The sequence below is a fragment of the Pelophylax lessonae genome, assembly GCF_965119305.1.
Source record: "Pelophylax lessonae genome assembly, chromosome: 4".
Taxonomy (NCBI): Eukaryota; Metazoa; Chordata; class Amphibia; order Anura; family Ranidae; genus Pelophylax; species Pelophylax lessonae.
In genome coordinates this window covers 51,360,754-51,376,253 of record NC_138771.1, presented here as the reverse complement: position 1 = coordinate 51,376,253, position 15,500 = coordinate 51,360,754, and positions in this window count along the sequence as shown.

Here is a 15,500-nt window from a genome sequence, read left to right as displayed (position 1 = left end):
CAAGAGAAGCCTCACCGTTGGAAGAGATCTGCCAACACCTCGCAACCCTGTCTCAAGCCGTAAAGTCGCTTCAAAACGGCTACACACAGCTAGAGGAACGGTTGCGCTCTACGACACTTCAGGGGGGTCCTCCTGTATTATCTGCTTCCTCTCCTGCTGCAGCACCCTCTGGTCCTGCTTCTGGCCCTACCGTAGTGATGCTGCCACCAGAACCTCGAGTTCCTGCTCCAGAAAAATATTCCGGGGATCGCGGTAAATTCCACGCATTTCGCAACGCCTGCCAGCTGTATTTCTCCCTGCAACCTCAAACCTTTTCTTTGGAGACCACCAAGGTGGGGTTTGTTATCTCCCTGCTCCTAGGCGAACCCCAGTCCTGGGCTCATCGACTCCTTGAAGAGGGCAGCCCCCATTTAAACTCCTTACGGTCATTTTTTGAGGCCATGGCACAGCTCTATGATGACCCGCAGCGATCCTCCACCGCAGAAACTGCGCTTCATGTTCTTCAGCAGGGTCGCAGGCCCGTAGAAGACTACGTCACTGACTTCCGCCACCTCAGTTCCGATACGTCCTGGAACGAAGCAGCACTCCGGTATCAGTTCCGTCTCGGTTTGTCGGAAGGACTGAAGGACGAGCTGGCGCGGGTAGGTGTCCCCGAAGCCTTGGAAGATTTGATTTCCCAGTCCATTCAAATCGACCGGCGGCTACGGGAACGCAGAGCAGAACGATCTCCGCAGCAGTTCAGACCAGCCTGGACGCTACCAGTTGCTCCTCCTGCATACTTTTCTTCCGCTGGGTCAGCTCCTACCAACCCCGCTCCTGCTGGAGTCGCCTCAGATACGCCCGAACCTATACAACTTGGGATCATAAGGCCTGCTTTGTCCCCGGAGGAGAGACGCCGTCGCCAGTTGGGTAACCTGTGCCTGTATTGCGGTGAAGCTGGCCACTATGTGCGCTCCTGCCCGGCAAAATATAATAAGTTCCTGCAGGCCTTACCATCCAGTTCTGTGGCAACTGTTACCAGTTCCTCCCACCTAGCCTTTCCTGTGTCATTACAGCTTCAGGAAGGACCCGTCCCAGTTACAGCAATCATTGACTCGGGAGCCTGCCGTTGTTTCATTGATCGCTCGTTCGCCCTGCAACATGGCGTACCTCTCCGGCTCAAGACCCAGGACCTCACCATCTTCCTGGCTGATGGCTCCCACATCAAATCCGGGCCCGTGACCCAAGAAACTTTTCCCCTTCCTATGGTCTCCTCCTCCGGCCATAAGGAACTGATTATCTTGGATGTTATCAAATCCCCCTTATTTCCCATTATCCTGGGATTACCGTGGTTGCAAGCACCTAACCCACAAGTCAATTGGATCACAGGCACCATCCAGTTCCCATCTCTGTACTGCAAGAATTCTTGTCTACCCACTCCTCCTGAATTCCCCAAGACTCTGTTCTGTCTTGAATCTGAACCTGATGTATGTTCTGTGGTGCCCAAAGCATACCATGATTTCCTGGATGTATTCAGCAAACGGGGAGCAGAGACCTTGCCCCCCCACCGTCCATATGACTGCCCCATCAACTTGCTCCCAGGAGCCGAAATCCCGTTCGGCCGGATCTACCCACTTTCTGAACGTGAGCTGGACGTCTTAAAAAACTATGTAGACGAAAGTCTGAAGAAGGGGTTCATCCGTCCCTCTACCTCTCCAGCAGGGGCAGGTATCTTCTTCGTAGAGAAGAAGGATCACACTCTCCGACCATGCATTGATTATAGGGATTTAAATAAAGTTACTATTAAAAACCGTTATCCCCTTCCTCTAGTCCCCGAACTCTTTCAGAGACTCAGATCTGCCGTCTTGTTTACTAAGCTGGATCTTCGTGGGGCGTACAACTTGGTGCGCATCCGGGAGGGCGACGAATGGAAGACTGCTTTCCGCACTAGATTCGGACATTTCGAATACCTGGTAATGCCATTTGGCCTTTGTAATGCTCCTGCCACGTTCCAACACTTTGTGAACGACATCTTCAGGGATTGGTTGGATATCTTTGTCATCGTATACTTGGATGACATCCTAATCTTCTCAACATCCCTAGAGCAGCATCGCGAGCACGTTCGAAATGTCCTCGGTCGCCTTCGCCAGCATGGTCTCTACGCCAAGGCCGAGAAGTGCGTTTTTGAGCAGAACAGTATCCCGTTTCTGGGGTTAATAATTTCCACAGATGGAATAGAGATGGATCCTCAGAAGGTCTCTGCCATTCTGGACTGGCCACCTCCATCAGACAAAAAGGGAGTACAGCGCTTCGTTGGCTTCGCCAATTTTTATAGGAGGTTCATTAAGGGGTTCTCCAACATCATAGCCCCTATTACTCACCTTACTAAGAAGAATGTCCGCTTCCAGTGGACCCCAGAGGCTCAGTCCGCCTTCTCGGTTCTTAAAAAACATTTTACCTCTGCCCCTATCCTGAGTCACCCGGATCCTGCCTTACCCTATCTCCTGGAGGTAGACGCATCGGAAGTTGCGGTCGGGGCAGTCATCTCCCAAAGACAGGGAACTAAAGACTTAACTCACCCAATAGCCTTCTTTTCCCGGAAACTCTCTCCTGCGGAGAAAAATTATGATGTCGGGGACTGGGAACTCCTGGCTATCAAAGCCGCTCTCGAAGAGTGGAGATATCTACTGGAAGGAGCATCACACCCGATTCTTATATTTACCGATCATAAGAACCTTGAATACTTAAGATCTGCAAAACGACTTAGACCCCGCCAGGCCCGATGGGCACTCTTCTTCTCCAGATTCTCGTTCCATATTACCTATCGGCCCGGGTCGAAAAATGTCAAACCGGATGCCCTGTCCCGGATGTTTGATAATCCTAAAGAAGATTTGGTACCTGACACTATCCTGTCAGAGAAAAACTTCCTGCTCCTGATCAATAGCCTGAAATCCCATCTTGAGCAAGCCTCTGCCAACATTTCCGGTCCTCCTGGGATACCCCTGTCACGCAAGGATGGTTTGTTGTGGGCTAAGGACAAAATCTTTGTCCCAGAGGGAGTCAGAGTTTCGGTTCTAGCTGCCTGCCATGACCACCCTCTGGCTGGCCATTTTGGCGTTCATAGGACCCTTGACCTCATGCAACGCACCTTCTGGTGGCCTGAAATGGAAAAAGACTGCAGAAGTTATGTGTCTTCCTGTGTTTCTTGCTCCAGGAGTAAAACCACCAGAAGTAAGGCGTGGGGTCTCCTCAGACCACTCCCCATCCCTGACCGGCCCTGGCAAACTATCGCCATGGACTTTATCGTGGAACTTCCACCTTCGGCCGGGTGCTCCGCCATTTTTGTGGTTGTAGACCGGCTTACTAAGATGGCCCACTTTCTACCCCTCAAAGGTACCCCCTCTGCGAAAGAAACTGCAGAAATCTTTATTAGGGAGATCGTGCGACTCCACGGGGTACCCAAGAACATTATCTCGGACAGAGGGGTACAGTTCACGTCACGCTTTTGGAGGGCCTTGTGTAAGCTACTAAAAATTGAATTATCTATGTCTTCAGCTTACCACCCGCAGACGAACGGGCAAACAGAGAGAACGAACCAGACCCTGGAACAATATCTCCGGTGCTTTACCACCTTCGTCCAGGACGACTGGGTAGCATTACTACCATTTGCGGAATTTGCCTTTAATAATTCACGACATTCTGTCACCGGCCAATCTCCCTTCTTTGCCAATTATGGGTTTCATCCTTCCTTTCTGCCCGACTTCCCATCTGATTCCGGAGTGCCCGCAGTTCAGGTCACCATTGGCTTCTTCACGAGTAACAACAAACTTCTGCAGGACACCTTGGCCAAGGCTCAGATAGCATCCAAAAGAATCTTTGATGGGAAAAAGAGGGGAGAACTGATTCTCCAACCAGGTGACCAGGTCTTTTTATCCACAGCTAACCTCCGCTTGGCATGCCCATCCAAGAAGTTGGCTCCCAGGTTTATCGGCCCATTCCCCGTTAAAAGAAGACTCAATGCCGTGTCCTATGAGTTATAATTACCTGATACCCTACGGATCCATCCTGTGTTCCATGTCACTCTTTTAAAACCCGTAGTTCCCGATGCCTTCCCCGGCAGAAGCCCTGGACCTCCGGAACCAGTGATGGTGGATGGCGACATGGAGTACGAAGTTGAGGCTGTACTTGATTGCCGGAAAAGAGGTAACCAGCTTCAGTTCCTTATTAAATGGAAGGGTTATGGGCCGGAAGAGAATTCATGGGAACCTGAGAGTAACATTCATGCCGGAGACCTGATCCAGGCGTTTTTTCTTGCCCATCCTCAGAAAAGCAGTTTGTTGGGCACCCGGAGGTTGCCTTTAAGGGGGGGGCAATGTTAGGAATGCTTCCTGAGCACACTGATGTGCTGTCATGATTCTGCAATCCAAAGGGTTAACCTAGAGCAGACTGATTGCAGTAATTGGCAAACAGGCTGCCTTATTTAAACAGCTCAGAAGCACTGTGTCTTCGCTGTCTTGTCTGCAGCTCTTCCTGTGTTCCTGAAGCCTGCTTCCTGTTACCTGTTTGATATCCATTTGACCTTTGGCTTGTTCCTGACCTTGTTGACCTGCTGCCCGTCCTGACCCCCGGCTTGTTTGACCATTCTCTCGGATCTCCCTTGTCTGCTTATCTGCCTTCGGATCTTGACCGGTTTCTCCCTTGGTGGGGCGACCCTGAGGACTGCGACCTGGTATCCACACGCAGCAAAGTCCATCCTCACCACTAGAGGCCCTGGCGAAAACCGGTGGATACTTAGATTCCGCACCTCAGGTTAGCCTGTGTCACTTACCTTGGGGGGTCCCGTCTAAGCTCCGCCCTCCAGCACCAGTGGGGCCTTCCTCTGCCATCAGGCTACCACTTGTATCCCTAACAGTAGGCAATGGACACTTGTCTTTGTTCTCCTCACCATCTGAACCAAATAAATTTATCTTGGTCTCATCAGACCACAGGACATGGTTCCAGTAATCCATGTCCTTAGTCTGCTTGTCTTCAGCAAACTGTTTTTAGACTTTCTTGTGCATCATCTTTAGAAGAGGCTTCCTTCTGGGATGACAGCCATGCAGACCAATTTGATGCAGTGTGCGGCGTATGGTCTGAGCACTGACAGGCTGACCCCCCACCCCTTCAACCTCTGCAACAATGCTGGCAGCACTCATACGTCTATTTCACAAAGACAACCTTTGGATAGGACGCTGAGCACTTGCACTCAACTTTTTTGGTTGACCATGGTGAGGCCTGTTCTGAGTGGAACCTGTCCTGTTAAATTGCTGTATGGTCTTGGCCACTGTGCTACAGTTCAGTTTCAGGTCTTGGCAATCTTCTTATAACCTAGGCCATCTTCATGTAGAGCAACAATTCTTTTTTTCAGATCCTCAGAGAGTTCTTTGCCATGAGGTGCCATGTTGAACTTCCAGTGACCAGTATGAGAGAGTGAGAGCTATAAAACCAAATTTAACACACCTGCTCCCCATTAACACTTGAGACCTTGTAATACTAATGAGTCACATGAGATCAGGGAGGAAAAATTTGCTAATTGGGCCCAATTTGGACATTTTCCCTTAGGGGTGTAGTCACTTGTGTTGTCAGAGATTTAGACAATAATGGCTGTGTGTTGAGCTATTTTGAGGGGACAGCAAATTTACACTGTTATAGAAGCTGTACACTACTTTGTAGCAAAGTGTCATTTCTTCAGTGTTGTCACATGAAAAGGTATAATAAAATATTTACAAAAATGTGAGGGGTGTACTCACTTTTGTGAGATACTGTATATAATATATATATATATATATATATATATATATTGTATATATATATATATAATAATAAATATTAAATAAATAATATTAAAGGTATTTTTTATAAAAAAACAAACAAACACGTCATACCTACCTGCTCTGTGCAGTTGGTTTTGCACAGAGCAACCCTGGCCCCTCCTCTTTTCCGAGTGCCCCCAAAGCAAGTTGCTTGCTATGGGGGCACTCGTGCATGCTCGCTCCCGAGCTCTGCTCTGTGTGTCCATTAGACACACAGAATGGGGCTGGGCCTGTGCCCGCCCCGCTCCCACACCCTCCTCACTTTCTGTGAGCTATGATTGACAGCAGCGGAATCAGCCAATCAGGTGGAAGAGATTTGGGAGAGCAGCCACTCTCATGCGTTTTGGGCTCAGGTAAGTATTAGGATGCATGAAGGTAAAAAACCTTCAGCCTTTACAACCATTTTAATACAGGTAAAGAAATAGAGCTTGTGAACTGTATGGATGAAGCACTCCATATAGGAAGGTAGGGGCAAATATTTGAGATCATCATGGGTGAACACCTAAGCCAGCCTTTCTCAACCTTTTCAACACGGAGGAACCCTTGAAATAAATTTCTGGTCTCGGGAACCCCTGCTAAAATCTAAAAACCTAACACTCATGACACATTACTGTGACAGTCAGTTGGAAAAATGCTCCTTACTCTTGTCATCATTGGGAAGAATTACCCCCTTACAGATAGCTAAAAGGAACAATGGTGTCATTGGAAACATATTTGAGAGGCAGAAATTGCCCATTGCTCAAGGAACCCCTAGCAACCTCAGGAGGAACCCTAGGGTTTCACGGAGTCCTGGTTGAAAAACCCTGCCCTAAGCTAACCATCTCTCCAAAATTTTGTGGAACTTAGCCAGGCAACCTCAGCTATCCAGTGCACTTTTGTTGGGGGTAACACCCATTACATCCATTGTTTGACTGTCATCTTTCAGGCTAGCAAATGTCTCCTGGAGGAAGATGGAATCAAATCTGTAATTCTAGGTTTCCTGATATATCCAAGCGACATAACTTTGTGTACATGTAGCCCCTAATTATGGATGGGGCACATGTATCTTATATTGAGTATTTAATACAGGTGATGTAAAGGAATAAAGCTTGGGAACTGTAGTTTTGTGTGTCATCCAGGGGTGGACTGGGCTGGGGGGCAGGGTGACAACTGCCCTGTAAAAAGGCTGCCCTCAACACGCATACTCATAGTTGCTGGGCATGAGGGTGCTTGCACACAGTCTAACACCGGTTGCTGAACACCCAAGCACACATGAAGAGCTCAGGTGTGTGTGCTTCCTGGGGCAGGGTACCCACAGAAGCAGACCTGGCCCTATCATGGGTCCCACTGGGTCCACTGGCGGTACTTTGAGAGGGGCAGCAAATTGACGCCCAAGATTTTTTCTCCAGCAGTTTTGTGTGTCATCCAGGGGTAGACTGGGCGGAGGGGGGGGGGGGGCAGGGTGACAACTGCTGCCCAGGCCGCTCCGCTGCCCTGTAAAAAGGCCACCCTGCTGCCCTCAACACTCATACTTATAGTTGCAGAGTGCAAGGATGCTAGCACACAGTATAACACCGGCTGTTAAACACATGAAGAGCTCAGGTGTGTGTGTTGCCAGGGGCAGGGTACCCACAGGGAACAGAAAGCATTGTAAGATCTCTTCCCCACTGGCTTTGCCAGCAGCCAATGTTCGGACGCAACTTGCACTTCTATTGGGTGGAACTGTAGGAGGGGGTGCAGCGGGCCTCGCGCCTGGCCCACCTTCTTCTTCTCTGGTGCATGCTTGAAGCTAGGCACTGAAGACTGTGGGAGCCCTGGGAGAGAGCAACAGAGAGGTAATATAAGATAGTTGTGTGTGACAGGACACAATGTACTACCCTAACCTGTCTATGTACTACCCTAGCCTGTTCATTAACTTCCCTAGCCTGTCCGTATACCACCCTAGCCTCTCCATATACTACCCTAGTCTGCCCCTATACTGCCCTAGCCCTTCCATTTACTACCCTAGCATGTCTATATACTACCCTAGCCTGCCCCTATACTACCCTAACCTGACCCTATTCTAACCTAACCTGCCCCTATACCACCCTAGCCTGCCCCTATACTACCCTAGCCTGCCTATACACTACACTAGCCTGTCTATGTACTAACCTAGCCTGCCGGTATACTACCCTAGCCTGCCCCTATACTACCATAGCCCACCCCTATACTGCCCTAGCTCACCTCTATACTGCCTTAGCCCACCTCTATACTGCCCTAGCCCCCCCTTATACTACCAGGGCAGCATTACATTCTTGGACCCAGGCAGCACAGTAGCCCTGCATACTAGGGATAGAACGATATGTTTTTTTCAGGGCCAATACGATACCGATATTTTTTATCACAAAGTATCGGTATCGGACGATATGGCCCGATTTTTTCGTACATTTAACGTTTTGAAAAATAAAGACAATTTTTTAGACAAATCTGTTACTGAACATGTTAATTTTTGTTTATTAACATTTTTAACCTTAAAGGCTTGTTTTTCACACCTTACCTGCATGAAAACTGATAGGAAAACCGCAAAGCTTTCACTTGCAGGTACATCAGTTTCACAACATGTGAACGAACGAGTCCTAGAAGAGTAGACCACTGTGAAAATAAAAGTGCTAAAGTTAACAATACTCTCTCCACACCCCTCCATCTGAGAAATGGCACTAGACAGGGATGTCCCCTCTCGCCAATACTCTTTATTTTGGCACTAGAACCACTAATAAGGCATGTCAACACAGATCCGGCGATTCATGGCTTCCAGATTGGGAACAGAGATTTTAAGATATCTGCCTACGCAGATGATTTATTATTTTACATCACCCAACCACACATCTCCATACCGAATCTAAATTTGAAATTTCAGACTTTTAGATATTTATCTAATTTTAAGATAAATCATTCAAAATCAGAAGCGCTTGATGTTTCCCTATCCCCAGGCATAAAGGATTTGACCCAACGCAATTGCCCCTATAAATGGGAAACTAAATCACTCACATACCTAGGAATACAGCTAACTCCCAAAATCGAAAATCTTTTTGAGGCGAATTTTATCCCTCTTCTAAGAAACATAAAGAAGGACCTACGTAACTGGAATAATAAGCATTTCTCCTGGTTTGGAAGAGCAACGATCCTGAAAATGGTCATTCTACCTAGGCTTCTCTATTTATTTCACGCACTCCCGATTAAAATACCTACTGCCTTCTTTCGCAACCTTCTCTCTGTACAGAGACAATTTGTCTGGGCTTTTAGGAAACCCAGAATTAAGCTGAAATTCTTGCAGTTACCTAAAATTAAAGGAGGAATGGGGTTGCCCGATTTCATTAAATATCACCAGGCATCACATATAACCAGGGTAATTGACTGGCATTGCCACTCCCATCACAAAGACTGGGTTGAACTCGAGATAGGCCTTTCAAGATACCCAGTGCACCATTTAATTTGGACAGATCCCTCTAATTATCCGCCTGATGTCAGGAATCACCCCCTGATTTCAGCCACATTATCGATTTTTAATAAAGTAGCATCAGAATACCAATTGATCACCAGTCCTGGTCCCATGACACCAATTACTGGCAACCCGGATTTCCCACCGGGAATGGACTTTAAACCACCCCCGGTAGACTCACAACAGAGGAATGCTCCATTGAGAGTGAAAGACTGCTTGTTAAACTCGAGATTGTTATGTATGAAAGAATTTAACGAAATTAAACCTCAGGGCTACACAATTTCCCACTGGAATTACATACAGTTGCATAACTTTGTTCGGAATCACAAGCGCAAGTTCCTTTTTTCTAGGCCAATATCTGCTTTCGAGAAAATTTGCGGGGACCGTAAATCTTGCAGTAAAACCACATCACAAGCTTATAAATGGATCTCCCAAGCCCCTAACCAAGCGATAGATGACTATAAAAAAGTTTGGGAGAGAGATTTAAATTGCTCCTTTACAGAAAAGACTTGGGAGAAAGCCTGTGTGTTCACGCACAAATGCTCTCTAAGCACTAAGATTCAAGAGACCTCGTTCAAAATTATGACACAGTGGTATTTGACACCAGTCAAAATAAAGACATGGTCCCCGCAGAGTTCTGACAAATGCTGGAGGTGCCTAAAAGAAAAAAGGACTTTTGTTCATATTTGGTGGTCATGCACAAAAATACACACATTCTGGAAACAGATTGTTCATCTGATAAAAATGATAACAGACACATCTATGGTGTTAGATGCTGCAACTTGCCTGCTACACGTAAACACTCTCTCTTACAAGAATTACAAGAACTCCTTAGTTAGACACTTGTTGAATGCGGCAAAGGCCGTCATACCTCTTTTTTGGAACTCTCAATACACCCCATCAACTAAAGACTGGGCAAACAAAGTTAAAATGCTCTTTGAAATGGAAGAAATCGTTGCTATTAAGAAGGAAAACAGCTTAACCTTTCACGAACTTTGGAGACCTTGGACTATGTTCACTTTGTCCTCCAATTACACTAAATTTATCACCCGGTAATCGGCCAATCTCTAGTCAGTCAGATATGACTAATATGTCTTGAGACCATTTCCCTAAATTTTATTTATTTATTTTTTTTTATGTGACCTACACCCCCTCCCCCCCCCTTCCTCCCCCTCTATATTTCTTACTTTATTCCTTTCCTTTCTTTCTTTTTCTATTCACTCTTCTATGGGCCGCAGGCCCTTGGTGTGGACACTGGTCCATACCCCCTTGTTTGGAATATGTTTTCGCTGATTTACATCTAAGTCTAATTGGTTGCACATTTGTTTGCCTGATGTATGTTCAATGACTACTAGATGTATCTCATTATTGTTACACTGCGCTTTACTTGTTAAACCAATAACTGTTTTCATTGTATTTTCAATTAACTTCAATAAAGCACTTTATTGGAAAAAAAAAAAAAAGTGCTGGGAAAATAATAACTAAAGGCTTCCCATAACAAAATTTACATGAACTGCTTCAGTAGTGCACTCACTGTTTGCAATGATTAAATCAAATAGCTGCAGTGCAAAAGACAGTGGACTGAACACTAGTACTACTCACTTTCAAAACTCCCAGTTAAGTAAAACAATATTATAGTGCAGAAAGCATAACATTTCAGCATGTTCCCAGTTAAACGGCTTCTGTTTTTTTCATACATTGCTGCCACTTCACTGAAAACACACTCACTTGGTACCGAGGAAGGAGAAGCAGAAAAGTATCTTCTAGCATGAGAGGCAAGTCTTTTGTAGCGTGCCTCATTTTCTTTCCACCTCTGAAGAGGATCACCACTTCTTCTGTCAATTACTGGTTCCTTCAAATAGAGATGAAGTTCATCATCCAGGATCTTTATTGCAGATTCAGAAGAATCCTCTGCATGAGTCCCCAATAAAACACTGAACATGGAATCTTTCCGACTACGATGAAGTTTCTCTTCTGTCCGTTGTCTTTTTGGACATTTTTCTCTTATTGCAGCATTCTGCTCTTCCAGATTAGAAACCTGCTCTTCCTGACGTCTTTTCGGCAGGAACCTCCGGCACCTCCTGTTGAATATCTTCTGTCAGCCATTGTTTTGCCTTGGCCAATACGTCATCAGAAGAGAAAGCATGATTCTTGTATCGAGGACCAAAAAGACATGCAAGCACAACATTTTTATTCTCTTCATGCTTCTCAAAACATTTGGCGAGTCTGTCCCTTATGGCCTTCCTACATGTTTTATTGCCACGTGTGTTGGGTCCGTCATTCACTTGAAGAAGCATCTTCAGCACTCTCACACATGGAATGACAGATGACACAGATGAGTCGTAATGACTCACCTCTAATGTCACTTCCTCTATGGGGAGGAAGGTCTCAATGACAGTGGCTACAATGTCCCACTTATCAGCAGTAGGACAAGAATATCCTCCATATTTACCTGAATATATGGTAAGAGCTGACTTCTGCTCGAGCATTCTTTGCAGCATGTGAAGTGTTGAGTTCCGTCATGTTGGAACAGCCTGAATCAAGTTGTTTTTGGGTAGGCCAAGGTCTTCCTGAATGCACCTCAGTCGCTGGTTGGCAAGGATTGAATGGTGGGAATGACCTGCGCACCTCTTGCCAATTATATCAAGCAAAGCTCTCTGCTTTGACAGACCATCATTTAACACAAGTTGGAGGGTGTGTGAGGTCTGACACTTCAGCAAGCCTCATTCCTTTCACCATGTTCGCTCCGCTGTCTCGAAGCACAAGCATCACTCGGTCTTTGCTGATTCCCCAGTCTTCAAGCATGCCTAGAAACCTTTCTCTAATGTACTCCCCAGTGTGGGATCCTTGCATCACTTTTGTATTCAACAGCAAATGCCTTCTTGTCCATCCGCTGTCAATGAAGTGGCATGTAAGACCCATTAGTGATTCTGTTTGTCCTGACCAGCAGTCAGTCGTGAATGAGAATGAGTTGCCAGCATTCTCTGGTTTCAGCATAGCCTTTACTTTCTCAATGACCTTTTGCTGAATCTTTCCCAGCATTTCAGTTCAATAGTATTTGTCACTCTTCAGTGTGTACCTTGGCTCAACTATGGACATCAACCGCTTAAATCCAGAGTCAGACACAATTGTAAATGACTGGTTATCAGTGACCATCATCTCTGTGATTACTCTGTCCAGCAGTTGGGATCTTCCATCCGAATTTAGCCACCTGTTTTTTTTTCTGAAACATATCTGTTATTGTTGCCTGGGATACTGGTATTTCACCTTGTGATTCATTGTGTTTTTTCTGTGCTGCATGATATCATTTAACATGATAAACTCTTTGATGTATTTTTGGTTTTTGCAATTGCTGATCCCATACTTACATTGTTTGTGCACGTGTTGCACACTGCTGCTTTTCCTGGAGATGGAGATAAGAAATAATCCCAGATCCCACTTTTACTTTTTCTGTCTGCATCCATCTCCATTGAAATTTGAAAGACACTACTAAAATTGAATATAGGGTTAAAAAAAAACTGGCTGGCTGACACCCTGTGGTGATGAGTGACTGACACCCTGTGGTGGGTGGCTGGCTTGCTGGCAACCTGTGGTGGGTGGGTGGCTGGCTGTCTAACACCCTGTGGTAGGTGGCTGGTTTGCTGGCACCCTGTGGTGGGTGGCTGGCTGTCTGGCACCCTGTGGTGGGTGGCTGGCTTGCTGGCACCCTGTGGTGGGTGACTGGCTGGCTGGCACCCTCTGGTGGGTGGCTGGCACCCTGTGGTGGGTGGATGGCTGTCTGGCACCCTGTGGTGGGTGGCTGGCTGGCTGTCTGGCACCTTGTGGTGGGTGGCTGGCTGGCTGTTTGGCACCTTGTGGTGGGTGGCTGGCTGTCTGGCACCCTGTGGTGGGTGGCTGGCTGGCAGAGGGGCTGTGGTGGGTGGCTGGTACAGGGCCTGTGGGTGGCTGGCTGGTACAGTGCCTGTGGCTGTCTGGCATCCTGTGGTGGGTGGCTGGCTGGCAACCTGTGGTGGGTGGCTGGCTGGCACCCTGTAGTGGGTGGGTGGCTGGCACAGGGGCTGTGGGTGGCTGGATGGTACAGGGCCTGTAGGTGTCTGTCTGGCTGGTACAGTGCCTATGGCTGGCTGTCTGGCATCCTGAGGTGGGTGGCTGGCTGGCTGGCACCCTGTGGTGGGTGGCTGGCTGGCACCCTGTAGTGGGTGGGTGGCTGGCACAGGGGCTGTGGGTGGCTGGCTGGTACAGGGCCTGTGGGTGTCTGGCTGGCTGTTACAGTGCCTGTGGCAGGCTGTCTGGCACCCTGTGGTGGGTGTCTGGCTTGCTGGCACCCTGTGGTGGGTGGCTGACTGTCTGGCACCCTGTGGTGGGTGGGTGGCTGGTACAGGGCCTGTGGATGGCTGGCTGGCTGGTACAGTGCCTGTGGCTGACTGGCTGGTACAGGGCCTGTGGGTGGCTGGCTGGCTGGTACATTGCATGACCTGTGGCTGGCTGGTACAGGGCCTGTGGGTGTGGGTGGCTGGCTGGCACTGGGCTGCCGTGGGTGGGTGACTGTATGGCTGTGTTACACTTCCGACTAGTCCCGACGGTTAAACCCAGTGTGCAGAGGCGCGTGGTGCAACATACACAATGACATCACAACAATATCAGAAATATCAGCAAGTTCCGGAGCCGATACCGATATATCGGGAAAAGGGAATATCGGCCCTCCGATAATCGACTTTGCCGATAATCGGTCAATCCCCACTGTATGTATTGTAGCTTAAATTTCCACTTTATTTGCTGCAGAGAAATATAGGTCACTCACCTGGCTGTGCTTTCCATCATGACCATGTAATTCCAAAAACTCGATAGACAGAAGAACAAATCCTTTGGCAGTAAAAACAGCACCAGAATTCTATTTCAGCTTTGTCTGTTTTAGCTGTCTGCCAGGAGTTCACATTTAAGCAAATATTGTACAGCTGTTCAAGCTGAAATATAGGCGGCTATAAAAATATATTCATTAAATTATTTTTTTTATAGAACCATCATTAGTACGTGAATCTGTATTACGCATTCCCAGCCTCCTTTATACCCATTCACAGCAGCTTTCCGACCTGGGACAGATTAAAGTAGCATTCTGAGCCAATCAGGGCTCTATTACTGTGCACATTGTGGTCCATCCATTAAGGTGGACCACAGGGAAACTTTATCACTGGATTTCTGCTCCTTTATTGTTCAATCTTAAAATAGAGCCTATATCAACTAACCTACTTACAGAATATGCTTGGAGTTGATCTTGAAATGTCATCACAGGACTTCCTTGGCTAGAAATGAGTTAACGGCCTTTGGTAGTTCTGTATGTTGTAAAATGATATTTGCAAAGCAGAATCCAACCACATAAAGGCTTCTAAAGGCAAATTACTACTGCTATTTTAGTGACTGGGATGGCAGATTTATGTAGACAAATCACATTGTGCATATCTAAGAGACCAGCTGTATTTGCATATGAAATAAAATTCCTTGTTGAATAAGAATGCAGAATGTAAAGTCAGATTTATTAAATGCAATGTATATATTCTGATCTTTTTACATATGCAACTCATATAGAGTGATGAGTTGAAGAGTGAGTTCACAGTATACACGGGTTTGAAATAGTGCGAGTTCAGCTGAACTTGCACAATTCCAAACCCGCATTTCAGTGCAAGTTCGGGGGCGATTTGAAAGACATCTGTGCAGGTTCATGCATAGATGTCTGTTAACATTGTCCCAGAAGTTACCAAAAGTAGTGCAGAATCTTTGACAATCGAAAATTAACCACTCTACTACCGCTCACGGTAATACTACTGCGGCAGAGTGGCTCGTTCCCGTCCAGTCACGTAGTATTAACGTGACTGGACTCCTCCCCTTCTGGGCGGCGCTTGCGCGCCGCCGGAGGCTCGCTCCCGCTGTTTTCATTCACAGCGGGAGTCGGGCCACGGGAGGAGCAGCGGCGATCGCCGCTGCTCTTACCCGATCGTCGGGGATCGAGTCTGGAGATCCGCCCGCTGTGTGTAAACACAGCGGGCGGATCTCCATAGTGACAGGGAGTGACAGATCGGACTGTTCAGCATAGCTGGACATCCGATCTGTCCATGAATCACATAGTCACCTCCCCCCCTACACGTCAGTAAGCACCAGGCATACATTAACCCCTCCCTCTCCAATAAAATTAACCCCTTCCCTGCCAGTGTCATTTT